The sequence below is a fragment of the Heterocephalus glaber genome, unplaced genomic scaffold, assembly GCF_053883595.1.
Source record: "Heterocephalus glaber isolate CG9 unplaced genomic scaffold, H.glaber_assembly_v1.0 deba00000347, whole genome shotgun sequence".
NCBI classification, from domain to species: Eukaryota; Metazoa; Chordata; class Mammalia; order Rodentia; family Bathyergidae; genus Heterocephalus; species Heterocephalus glaber.
Window position 1 is genome coordinate 31,088,559 of NW_028258143.1, and position 13,661 is coordinate 31,102,219.

Here is a 13,661-nt window from a genome sequence, read left to right on the forward strand (position 1 = left end):
CTTATAATAGTTAAGATTCCAGAAACCCAACAGAAGAACAAAATTCTACAAGCAGTTAGAGAAGAGAAACAAATCACATACAACAGAAAGCTCATAAGAATCACAGGAGACTTATTAGCATAAATCCTCAAGGTAAGAAGAGCAGGGAGTAGCACATTTCAAGCCCTAAGAGAAAACAACCACCAACCTAGATTGATGTACCCTGCAAAACTACCTTTCAAAATTGATGTAGAAATAAGATACTTTTATGACAAAGAGCACCTGAGCAACTTCATGAATACCACACCAGCACTCCAAAAATTTTAGACAATATCCTAGGAAAAGATAATGAGGATCACAACCTCAGCAAGCCCAGCAGAATGAATCCATCAGCCATGACAAGAAATTAAACACAAAGGGGGAGAATCCAACAAAAGAAAAAGTCATGACAAACATAAGTCAATACATATCGATTATAACCATCAATGTTAATTGTCTCAATTCACCAATCAAGAGAAACAGACTGGCAGTATGGGTCAAGAAGCAAGATCCAACAATATGGTGGATACAAGAAACACATTAAATTCAAAAAGAAACTTACAGATGGAAAGTTAAAGGGTGGAAAACAATACTCCATGCAACAGGAACATGAAAAAAAGCAGGAGTAGCTATCCTCTTTGCAGACCAGGGTGATTTCAAACCCACACTAATTAAGAGAGACAAAGAAGAACATCGTATCCTTGTAAAGGGAACAACCCAAGAGGAAGAGATGATAATCATAAATATATATGTACCAAACACTAGTGTGCCCAAATGTATAAAACAAATACTAACAGATATGGAAAATGAAATAATCACTAATAAAATTGTAGTGGGGGACCACAACACCCCACTGTGACAAATTGATAAATCAACTGGACGAAAAATAAGCAACAAAATACTAGAACTCAATCAAACTCTTGAACAAATGAACTTGACAGATGTTTGCAGTGTGTTCTGCCCCACAAAATCAGAATACACATTCTTTACAGCTACACATGGGTTATTCTCCAAAATGGACCACATACTCACTCATGGAACATGTTTAAGTAAGTGCAAAGGAACTGAAGTTATCCCCTGTATATTATCAAACCATAGTGCGATGAAATTGGAGACCAATAACAAAAGAAACTGCAAGAATTTCATAAACACATGTAAATTGAACAACACATTTCTGAATAACCAATGAGTCACAGAGGAAATTAAAGAAGAAATCAGACAGTTACTACAATTAAATGACACTGCAAATATAACATATATGATTCTATGGGACACAATGAAAGCAGTCTTACGAGGGAAATTCATAGCAGTGAATACTCATATTAGGAAAACAGAGTAAGCCCAATTAAACAACTTGATGCTGAACCTCAAGCTTCTAGAAACAAAAGAGCAGGACAAGCCCAAAGCTCATACAAATGAGGAAATTATGAAGATCAGAACAGAAATCAATGCAAGAGACTAAGAGAATGACACAAAAAATCAATGAAGCAAACAGTTGGTTCTTTGAAAGAATCAACAAAATTGACAAACCCTTAGCCAACCTTGTGAGAAAAAGGAAAGAAAAGGCCCAAATCCATGCAATTAGGAATGAAAAGGATGAAATTACAACAGACCCAGCAGAAATCAAGAGAATCATCAATATATATTTTGAGAACCTATACAACATTAAGATGGAAAACGAAGAAATGGGCAGATTCCTAGATATGTATGAATTATCAAAATTGAACTAAGAAGACCCAATATCAACCAATGAAATTGAAAATGTAATTAAAAATTTATCAATTAAGAAAAGCCTGAGCCCTGATGGCTTCACTGCTGAATTCTACAAGACATTTAGAGAGGAACTGCTGCCACTACTGTTTAAACTCTTCAGTGAAATTGAAAGGGAAGCAATACTCCCAAATTCATTCCTGGAAGCAAGCATCACCTTGATCCCCAAAGCAGAGAAAGACGCAACCAAAAAAGAGAATTATAGGCCAATCTCACTGAACATAGATGCAAAAATCCTTAATAAGCTACTGGCAAACAGAATGCAGAAGATCATCAAGAATATTATACAGCCTGACCAAGTGGAATTCATCCCAGGGAGGGTTGCTTCAACATACACAAATCAATAAATGTAATACACTATATTAATAGACCCAAGGACAAAAACCATATGATTATCTCAATAGATGCAGAAAAAGTATTTGACAAAATCCAACATGTATTCACAATAAAAAACCCTATAAAAATTAGAATAGATGGTCTCTACCTCAATCTGATAAAAGCCATCTAAGAAAAACCAATAGCCAATATCATACTACATGGTCAAAAACTGAAATCCTTCACACTAAAATCAGGAACCAGACAAGGATGGCCACTATTACCAGTCCTGTTCAATGTAGTCTTGGAAACATTAGCCACAGCAATTAGACAAGAGAAAGAAATAAGAGGAATAAAGATATGAAATGAAGAAGTCAAATTGTCATTATTTGGAGATGACATGATACTCTATATAGAAGACCCCAAGAACTCCACCAAAAGTCTTCTAGACTTAATAACCAAATTCAGTCAAGTAGCTGGATACAAGGTCAACACATAAAAATCAATAGCTTTCCTATTGGAAATCAATAGCTTTTCCTATTGTTGGTCCTATAGGAACAACAGTCACTGAGAGAGAAACAGGACAAACAATTCTCTTCACAAAAGTATCCAAAAATTGAAATACCTAGGAATCTCCCAAACAAAAGAAATCAAAGACCTCTGTTCTGTAAACTATAGCACTCTGAAAAAGAGATTGAAGAATATATCAAAAAATACAAAGAAATCCCTTGCTCCTCGATAGGAAGAACCAACTTAGTGAAAATGGCCGTACTTCCAAAACTGCTGTGTAAATTCAGTCCTCTCACAACTGAAATTCCGAAAGCATACTTCATAGGCCTTGAGAATATAATCCAAAAATTCATTTGGAACAAGAAGAGACCTACAATAGCAAAGTAATTCTAGAAAATAAAGCCAAGGTAGGGGGTATCACAATCCCCAAATTGAAACTGTACTACAAAGCTACTGTAATAAAAACAGCATGTTACTGGTAAAGAAACAGACCTGCGGACCAGTAGAACAGATTAGAAGATGCAGAAACAACTCCAGACACACTCAACCACCTCATCTTTGAAAAAGCCAAACACCCTCACTCGAGGAAAGATAGCCTCTTTAATAAATGGTGCTGGAATAACTGTGTTTCAATTTACCAAAGATTAAAATTAGACCCATATCTCTCTCCATGCACTAACCTAAAATTGAAATGGCTTAAAGATCTAAATATTAAAACAGAAACACTAAACCGGCTGGAAGAGTGGTTATGTAGACTCTGGAAGACATTAGCATAGGAAAAGATTTGTGAACAAAACCTCAGTTACATGTGAACTAGCACAAACAATCAACAAGTGGGATCTCTTCTTATTAAAAAGCTTTTGCATAGCAAGAGTAACCACCATCAGAGTGAAGGGACAACCCATAATGTGGGAAAAAATTTTCACCAGCAGTTCCTCAGCAAAGGTCTACTATCAAGAATATATAAAGAACTTAAAAAAATCAGACCTCTCAAATTTATTTTATTTTATATTATTTTTTTATTTATATATTAATTGGTACATTTTAGGTATACAATACATTTATATTTATTATTGGGTGTTTGTACCTGAACATGATGTGTCTTAGTACTTTTTTTCCCCCATTACCCATGCACCCTTCACCCCCACCACCCTTTCCTATTTACATAGACTTTGTTTCCATTTTTTTTTCTTTCTCATAATTTTTCCTTTCCCTTCTTCCCTTTCCCCTTCCCCTCTGACCACCCCTACCCCTTTTCCTATTTCAAATTATCAATTATTCATTTTAATCATTTTCATCCTTATTTACACTTTCAGTTTCTCACACTAGAGAATACTAAATATTCAATTCAAAAATGGGCATCTCAAATGAACAGACATTTCTCAGACAAAGAAGTAGAAATAGCAAATAAACATATGGAAAAATGTTCAACATCACTGGTCATTCGAGAGATGCAAATGGAAACAATGCTGAGATTCAGCCTCACTCCAGAATGAAAGGCTGCTATCAAGAAATCAACCAATAGCAAATGATATAGGGTCAGTGGGGAAAGAGGAATCTTGCTCCACTGCTAGTGGGAGTGTAGACAGGTGCAACCACTGCAGAAATCAGTGTGGAGATACCTCAAGGAACTAGGACTGGAAGTCTTATTTGACCCAGCTATTTCTCTGCTGGGTACCTTCCCCAAAGAATTAAAAGCATCATACCACAGTGATATATGCACACCCATGTTTATAGCAGCACAGTTTGTAATAGCTAAAACTTGGAAACAACCCAAATGAGACTGGATGAAGAAGATGTAGTTTTTCTCTAAAATGGAGTAGTACTCAGCCATAAGGAAGGAGAAATTTGAGACATTTGTAGCTAAATGGATGCACATTGAGGCAATGCTCTTAAGTGAAATAAATAGGACACACATGTGTAAATACCAACTAGTTTCTCTGGTGTGAGAAACTGAAAGTGTAAATAAGAACTAAAAGGTAAAATAGATAATGTGAAATAGAAAAGGGGAAAAGGGGAAGGGAAAGTGGGAGGGGTAGGGGAAAGGCAATAAGGGAATGGAATTATTATGAGAAAATGAAAAAATGGAAACAAAGTCTTTGTAAATAGGGAGGGATGGAGGGGTTGAAGGGACAGCAGGGGGATGGGGAGAAATAAGAACCAAGAGAGATTATGTAAAGGTGCAAATTTCCAATGATGATTGTCATTATATTGTATACCTAAAACATACCAATAAATTTAATATAAAAAAATCTAAAGGACCATTAACAAGTACTTTGCAAACTTGTGTGCCAGTAAATTGAAGAATTCAGAAGAAATACATATAAATTAGTAAAACTGAACCAGGAAGATTTAAAAACTGAATAATCCAATAAGAGGTAATTAAATTGCAGCAGTAATAAAAAACCTGCTAAGAAAAGCTAAGTGTTGATGGATTTCCTGCTGAATTGTACAAAAATTGAGGAAAGATATAACTGAAGGACCCTAGTTAGCAAGACAGACTCCATATTGCTGCTTGATCCACCTGCATGACCTTTAGATGAACTCAGAAGGAGGAAGCTTAAAAACCTCCTCCCCTTAGAAACTCTCTTTAGAAATAACAATTAATCAACTATTGTTTTACAAATGTTCTAACAGCAGGACATTCTGCTTCTGTACCTTTCGCTTGCTTTACTAGTTCTATCCCATAGGGAGGCCTAGAAACTGTTGGCCTCAAAGGTGTATAAAACATGTCTGTCTCCCTCCAGTCAGGGCTCGAGTCCAAGTCTGATGTTCGATGCTGGGCTCAGATCCCAGCCGGTAATAAACTCCTGTGTGGATTTAATATTGGTCTCTGGTTGGTTCTCTCTCACTGGGTCTAACAATAACACCAATACTTATCAAGCTTTTCAATAAAATTGAAATGGAAAGAGTACTGCCAGAGTGAGGGCTTTCAGCAACTGCCTGTTACTCTGATGCTTCAAGCAATTGGTTTGGTGTGTTAGTGTGAGTGTGTGTGTGTGTGTGTGTGTGTGTGTGTATCCTTTCTATATGAGGGAAGAATCTTGAGGAGTACTTTGAATACTGCAGGAGATATGGGTCTAGCTTCATAGGGTTTAGTGAATTGATTTGGAACTCAGGGCCATGGTGGGGGGAACCACCCACCATGTTGCCACAGTGCAAGTACACTGTTTGAGAACAATCTTTTAATGATTCAACTCATTTCCTGGGAAAATGACAATTCAAAGATGTTGTATTTGAAAAGAGAACATGTTTAAAAAAAGTAAGATAAGGGCCTGAATTAGGAGTAGGGAGAATTCCCTGTTATATTTTTCTTCCAGATTTACCAATATAAATGATCCTTTTTAAAAATTACAAACTAGTGTGGACACACAGCAAGTTAATTGCATGTTTGTTATCACAAAGTGATGTCCATGGCAGCTAGAACTGCAGTTTCATTGGGAAGAGAGAATGCAATAGCACCTGTGTGGAGCTGAGTGAATGTCACCTTGGGGGTGGGTCAGGCAGTGCAGAACTCTCTCTTCCTTCAGCTGCCCACACAGGATACATGGTGAGTCTCCTTAGGCTCCAGATCTGAGTGGTCTGGCATTGTTGATCCTTCAAGGCATGGTGTTTCTTTCCTGAACATTTCTAGATTTCCCTCACTCCATGTACCTCCCTGGAAAGCTGGATTTGAGGCAGGTTGGTAGATAGGCAGGCCCTATACCCCAGTGTCCTTAGTCATCAGCCTTGGGCAACCTCAGCCTCAATTGCTCATCTTGAAGAGGTGAGCATAATGTTTACAGTAAGGAATTGTAATAGTAGTCTTGACTTGGAGACACTCTTTCTCCTCTCCTTTCTACAGAGCATTTGTGTACATACATCATACCAAATTACTCATCCATGCAATTATTCAACAAATTTATTTCACATCTACTATTTGCAAGGTGTAGTGCTACGGGCTGAGTTGACCATGAGGTGATACATACTTTGTGGAGAGGCCATGGCTTTCTCTGTGCACCTTCACAGTACTAGCAGTGCTCCACCAGATCTTGCTGTCCAGTTGGCTTTTGCAGGCCTGGGTTCAAGTTTAAGACAATTTCTTCAGTCATTCACTGTTCCTGCTGTTAGGTGCAGCCTCACTAATCATGCAGCTTTGAGAAGCACCAGTTCTTCAGTATTGAACTTGGTATTGTAAGTTTACATAATTTAGTCACAGACTGCTCATTCTTTCACCAGAGTAAGTGAAAGTCACTCACTGTATGGTTTCACAGCCAAGCTCTTCCCAGGATGGTCCTGAGTGGGATTCTGGTGAATGAGATGGAGGTGACAGGGAGCCCCTGCATTAGTCAGTTTTTGGCCACTATAATAAAAACTTGAGATAATCAACTTAAAAGAAGGAAAGTTTTACTTTGGCTTACAGTTTCAGATATTGCAGTCCATGCTTGGTGGACCTCCTCACCTTTGGGTCTGTGGTAAGGCAGAACATCAAGCAGGAAGAGTGTGGTAGAGCAAAACTGCTTGCCTCATAAGAGTTGGGAAACAAAAAGGAAGTGGAGGGGCCAGGAACCCATTGTCCCATCAAGGGAAACCCCAATGATCTAACTGCCTTCCACTAAGCCCTACATCCTCAAGGTTTCATCCTCCCTGTATCCCCACAGTCTGGGGCCAAAGCCTTCTACATATGGCCTTTGGGGGTCATTTAAGATCCAAAGTAGAGCAGCACCCAATTTGAGGTCTTCTCAGTCATTCATCCATTCACTCATTCATTCATTTGACACAACAAATATTTATGGATTTTTAAAAAGTCAGTCTTGAAAGTTAGATCAGTAGTTTGTCAGCAAGAGGCCTGAATTCTCATGACTCACTGTCCACTTCTGTGATGACCCCATGTCTGGTTCTTGTATGCACAGCTCACCATTCATCAATGCCTGCAACTCCCCCATAGAGTGAAGCTGTGTCCTACTACTTATGTGACCTCTATGCAAACCTTGACCTACCTCAGTTTACTTACAAAGGCAAATAGCCTTTGCTTTTCTGTAGTCAAACCAATGGCTTTTTCTTTCATAAAATTTTACTTGGTGACTTGTTTACCCCAGAAATGCTTTGATCTTTTTTAAGCTTAAAGTTTTGCTTTCCCCATGCAAATTCAGAGCTTACCCATTGTCCTAGTACCTTCTAGTGAGTTCTCATGCCTTTTCTATGATTTGTAGTTAAATCACTGGCATACACCAGGTTCTATCGCTTGTGAAAATCTATTTTGAGGAGTATTTTGTTCTACTTTTCCTGTTCCTGCAAAAAATGAGTTTTTTAAAATTTGCAGTACCAACATAAAAATTTATTCAGATTACATGATTTTAATGGATAATTAAATACTTACACCTTGCCTACAATTTAGACATTTCCTTTCTTTTTAAAATTAATTTTATTGGTACATTTTTGAAATACATAATAAACACATTCATCATAGGGAATTTGTACCTATATATAATATATTTTAATTCTTTTTTCCCAATCCCCTCCCTTCTCTTCAATCCTTCTCCTCTCAATTTACAAAACTTTGTTTCTATGATTTTCTTTTCATTCTTTTTTATTTTTTTTTATCCTATTTCCTTCTTTCCCTTTCCCCTCACCTCTCTCTTGTTCCCCTTCCTATTTGAACATTTTGTTCTCATTTTGGTCTGTATTTACCCTTTGGATTTCTCACAGAAGAGAAAAATGTGGTATTTAAATATGTCTATCTGATTTATTTCACTTAAAATTATGTTGTCAAGGAGCATCAATCTACCTAAAAATATCTCAAGTTCATACTTCTTTATGGCAGAGTAGTACTCCATTGTATATAAAACCCACATTTTCTTTATCCACTCATCCATTGATGGGCATAGGAACTGTTTACGAGATTTAGCTATTAAAATTGTGCTGCTGTAAACATGGGCGTGCATATATTGTTGTGGTGTGATGCTTTTAACTCTTTCAGGAAGATACCTAGAAAGAGAATATCTGGGTCAAGTGGAACCTCTAGTTTCAGGTTTTTTTGGAATATCCATACAGATTTCCATAATGGTTATACCAGTTTACACTTCCTTTACCCCAATAGCCTTACTAGTATTTATTACTGGTTGATTTCTTTATGATAGCCATTTTTTTCTGGGGTGAAATGGAATCTCAGTGTTGTTTTAATTTGCATTGCTTGAATGATCAGTGATGTTGAATATTTTGTCATATGTTTATTTGCTGTTTTTACTTCTTCATCTGAGAAGTGTCTTTTCGTTTCAGATGCTCATTTTTGGATTGGGTTTTTATTTATTTTTTTAAATTTTATTTTATTTGGTACCAGGGTAGATTAGGTTTTTAAACTGGGGAGGAGGTGTCTGAATTTTTTCAGTTCTTTATATGTTCTAGGTATTAGTCCTTTTTCTGAGGAATAGCTAGTAAAATTTTTCTCATTCTCTGAGTTGTCTCTTCAATCTGTTGGTGGTTTCTTTTGCTGTGAAAGCTTTTCAATATGATATGATCCCAGTTGTTGATCTTTGTAATATTTCCTGTGCAACTGAGGTTTTGTTGCCTATACCTATGTCTTCAAGAGTTTCACCTATTGTATCATCCAGAAGATTAAGATTTTCTGTTTTAAAATATTTAGATCTTTGATCAATTTTGATTTTAGTTTGGTGCATGGTGAGAGATATAGGTCTAAGTTTTATCTTCAACCTGTGGAAAGCCAGTTTTCCTAGCACCACTTATTGAAGTAGGTTTTTTTCCAGAGAAGGTATTTGGCTCCTTTGTTAAAAGTACCTGAGTGTGTTCGGAGTTGTTTTTGTATCTTCTATTTTGTTCTATTGATCCTCTGGTCATTTTTTTTCTTTGTCAGTATCATGGTGTTTTTATCACAATAACTTTGTAGTATAATTTCTAGTTGAGGATTGTGATGCCCCCTGCCTTGAAATTTCTTGGATTTTCTAAGCGACTTTTGTCTTAGTTTATTGTAGATATCATGCCTTCCATGTTAAAAAGAAAGTTTTAAAGATTCTCTGTTATACCAAATCTTCTTGGCAGGTACTCTATCAATTTAATTTTTTTTTTACTATTTCTTACTCACTAAAATTGCATGATTTTTTTTTTTTTAATCGGTGATCGAACTCAGGACCTTATGCTTGCAAGGCAGGCACAGTGCCACTGAGCTAAATCTCCAGCCCTAAAATTGCTTGTTTTTAAATTATGAATAAATTATGACACACATTTTCATATTTTTGAAATTAGAAAGTATGTTAGAATCCATGTCTTTGCATTTTAAAGGTCTCATCTAATTTCTTTGAACAATGTTTTGCAATTTCCAGTGTCTAAGTCTTAAGCTTCTTTTGTTAAATTGTATTATTTTATGTCATTTATATAGGAATAGTTTCCTAATTTTATTTTTGGACTTTTTATTGCTAACATGTAAAAATGGAAATGATTTTATATACTGATCTTATGCTGCTAATGCTCTGAAATTTTGAAAGAAGATTCTTTTGGACTATCAACATAAATTTATGTTATCTGTAAATGAGCTAGCTTTATTTTTTTCTCTTTACATTCTGGATGCCTTTATTTTATTGATCAATAGGCCTGGCTAGACTCTGAGTCTAATGTTGGATAGAAGTAATCAGAGTGGGCCACTTGAACTTTGAGGAAAAGTCTTTAGTCTGTCAACTTTAAGTCTTATATTTTTATGTTTTTTCATAGCTGGCCATTTTCAGGTTGAGGAAATTCCTTTGTATTCCTAGTATTATAGCATTTTTTCACTTTTTAAAATGAAATGATGCTTACTTTTGTCAAATGATTTTTCTATGTTAATTTGGTGATTATGTGTTTTTTGCTTTTATTCTATTAATATGGTATATAACATTAACTGAATTTTATATGTTGAACAAATCATGACTTCTTGAGATAAATATCAACCAGTCATCCTTTTTATATGTTGCTGGATTCAATTTGATAATACTTTGTTAAGGTTTTTAGTGTCTGAATTCACAAGGGATATTGTTCTAACTGCTGTCTTTTCTAATGATTTCTTTGGCTGATTGCTCTTAGGGTGATATTGCCTTCACACAAGCATGGGTTCCCTTTTAATCCTACTTTTGAAGAATTTGTGAAGGATGTATGTTAATTCTTCTGCAAACATCTGTTAGAATGCTTCAGCAGTCTGCTGGAATTGGGCTTTTCTTTGTAATACTAAAAAACACTAGTTCAATCAGTCTACTTGTTATAGAACTATTCAGATTTTCTGTATTTTTGAATTACTTTGATAGTGGTGTTTTTCTAGGAAATTTTTCATTTCATTGTGATTATCTAATTTGTTGGCATGCAATTGTTCATAATATTCCTTTATGTCTTTTCTTATTTCTGTAAAGATAGCAATGATGTTCCCTCTTTCATTCCCAATTTGAGTAATCTTATTTTATTTTTATTTCTCTTGGCAAGTTTAGCTAAAGTTTTGTGAGGTTCTTAGTCTTCTCAAAGACCTACCTGGTTTTGTTTTGTTTTGTTTTATTGCTTCCTAACTCTATTGTGCTTATTTTTACTGTAATCTTCCTATTACGTTCTTCTTTCTGCCTACTTTTGGGTTAATTTGCTTTTCTTTTTACAATTTCTTAAGAAGGAAAATTGGGTTATTGACTTGAGATCTTTCTTCCACCAACCCCTTCATTTTTTAAGAACATTTTTGGGAACAAAGAATTCACACAATTCAGTGCTATAATTAAAACTGTACCAAAAATGAAAAATATCGTGCCACTTCATTATGGGCTCTTTGGCTTCAGGTGAGAAACCTAGTGCCATTCAAATTGCTTTGCCTTCATAATTTGTATGTCATTTTTATCTGTCTGCTCTCATGATTTCCTTCTTTAGTTTTCAGAATTTTTTTTTGTGGCTCTTGACTTATTTTGCATTATTTATATCTAGTTTGAGATATGGAAAGTAGGGCTATGGTGAGATTTTCAAAATAAGAAAGGGCCTGGATGGTTTGAACCTCTCACTGACACCAAACCAGGGGTCATCTGAGATTCTTATTAGCTTGCTGTGATGAGGTGCAGAGGGGAAGAAGGAAGGGCCAGGCTTAAAAATATTTATAGTGAGTCATCAAATCTGGGGCCAAGCTCTTTGTTTCACTTAAGGTATGTTTTATAGCATTGGCTGTGCTCCATCTTGATACATGTGTACTCTGTTTCTGGTTGGATTATTCTGTAAATATCAATTATATCAGTCTGATTAATAGTGCTGTTCAAATCAACTACATCTTTACTGATTTTCTGCCTATTTGCTCTACCAACTGTGAAAGGAAAGATGTTGGAATCTTTAATTATCTTACCAAATTTCTCATTCCCTTAGATTCCTATCCATTTTGTATTTTATTGGTGTTATATCTATCAACCTTATGTACTTTGACAGTCTTGTTGGGTCATATACTCTGTAAGAATCACTAAGTCTTAGAAAATTCATTTCTTAAATAATGACTCACTTTGCAATTAATTTTTTTTTCTGTTCTGAGGTTTGATTGATCTAAAATTAATATATCTACTTTAACTTTCCTTTATTGTTAGTTTGGTGTGTCATTATGCATCCCTTTACTTTTAACCTATCTGTGTCTTGCAATTTGTGTATTCCGTAATTTATACTTAAAGTAATGATTGATGTTCTTGGATTAGTATCTAACATATTTATAATTATTTTCTGTTCATTATACTTGTTTGTCCTCTTTTTATCTTTTCTTTTGTTTTCGATGGTTTTATGATTCCATTTTATCTCTTATCAATTGTAATCCTTTAAAACATTGTTTTAGTGGTTGCCTTAAAATTTGCAATATACGAGGTGGAAATTTAGCTCAGTGGTACCATGCCTGCCACTCAAGCAAGGTCCAGAGTTTGATCCCCAGTACAAAAAAATAAATACATAAAAGAATTTGCAATATACAGTTAGAGCTAAACTCAGGCCACTTACATAACACTACACTGCTTCATGCGTAGTTCAAGTAACAGTATAGTGTTCCTAATTCCTCCTTCCTATCCCTTGCAACATTGCTGTTATTCATTTCATCTCTCCATAGGCAATGTTATGGGTTTACATGTCTTCCAAAAAAGGATATGTTGAAATCCTACCTCATAATGTGACCTTATTTATAAATAGGGTAATCTGTTAAGAAGAGGTCATATTGGAGTAGGCTGGGCCTCTAATACTATGCAACCTGCATCCTGATAAAAAAAGATGGCCAAGTGAAGACAGAAACACAGGGAGCAAAATCTAATGCTGAACTAAGATATTGCAGTCAAGCAGCTGCAAACCAAAGACTATCAAAGGTTATGTCAAACTACCAGAGGCTAGGAAGAGGCAAGAATGGATTCCTCTTCAGAGGGATTGTGGTTCTGCCTGTACCTTGATTATAGAATTCTAGCCTCCACAATAGTGAATTTATATTGTTTTAAGCCATATAATTTTTGGTACTTTGCTATGACAGACCTAGAAAACTGTTAGATGTTATGATCACATAATACATTGTTACTACTATGAATTTGAACATATAGGTGTATACTAAATTAATTTAAAAATTGGGGATTTATTTTTCCTTTACTTAGTCTTTCTCTGGTTCTTTCTCACTTGCTCAAAATATACTTTATTTTAAAGAGCAGTTTTAGATTCCCAGAAAAGTCAAGCAGAAGGTCCAGAAATTTCCCATATGACTCCTTCTCCAACACATGCAAACCTCTCCCACTGTTGACATCCTTCATTAGAGCACCACAGGAAGTTTTGTTACAATTGATGAATCTACCTGGGCACATTATTACTCAAGGTTTGTAGTTTACATTAGGTTTCACTCTTGGTTTTTTACATTCTATGGGTTTGGACAAATGTATATTGACATATATTTATATGATGGTATTATTCAGAGTAGTTTCACTGCTCTATAAATCCTCTGTGCTCTACCTCTTCATACTCCCCAACACCTGGCAAACACACAATTTTTCACTGCCTCAATTTTCAGAATGTTTTTTGGTTAAAACATAGAGTACAAAGACTTTTTGATTAACTTCTTACTT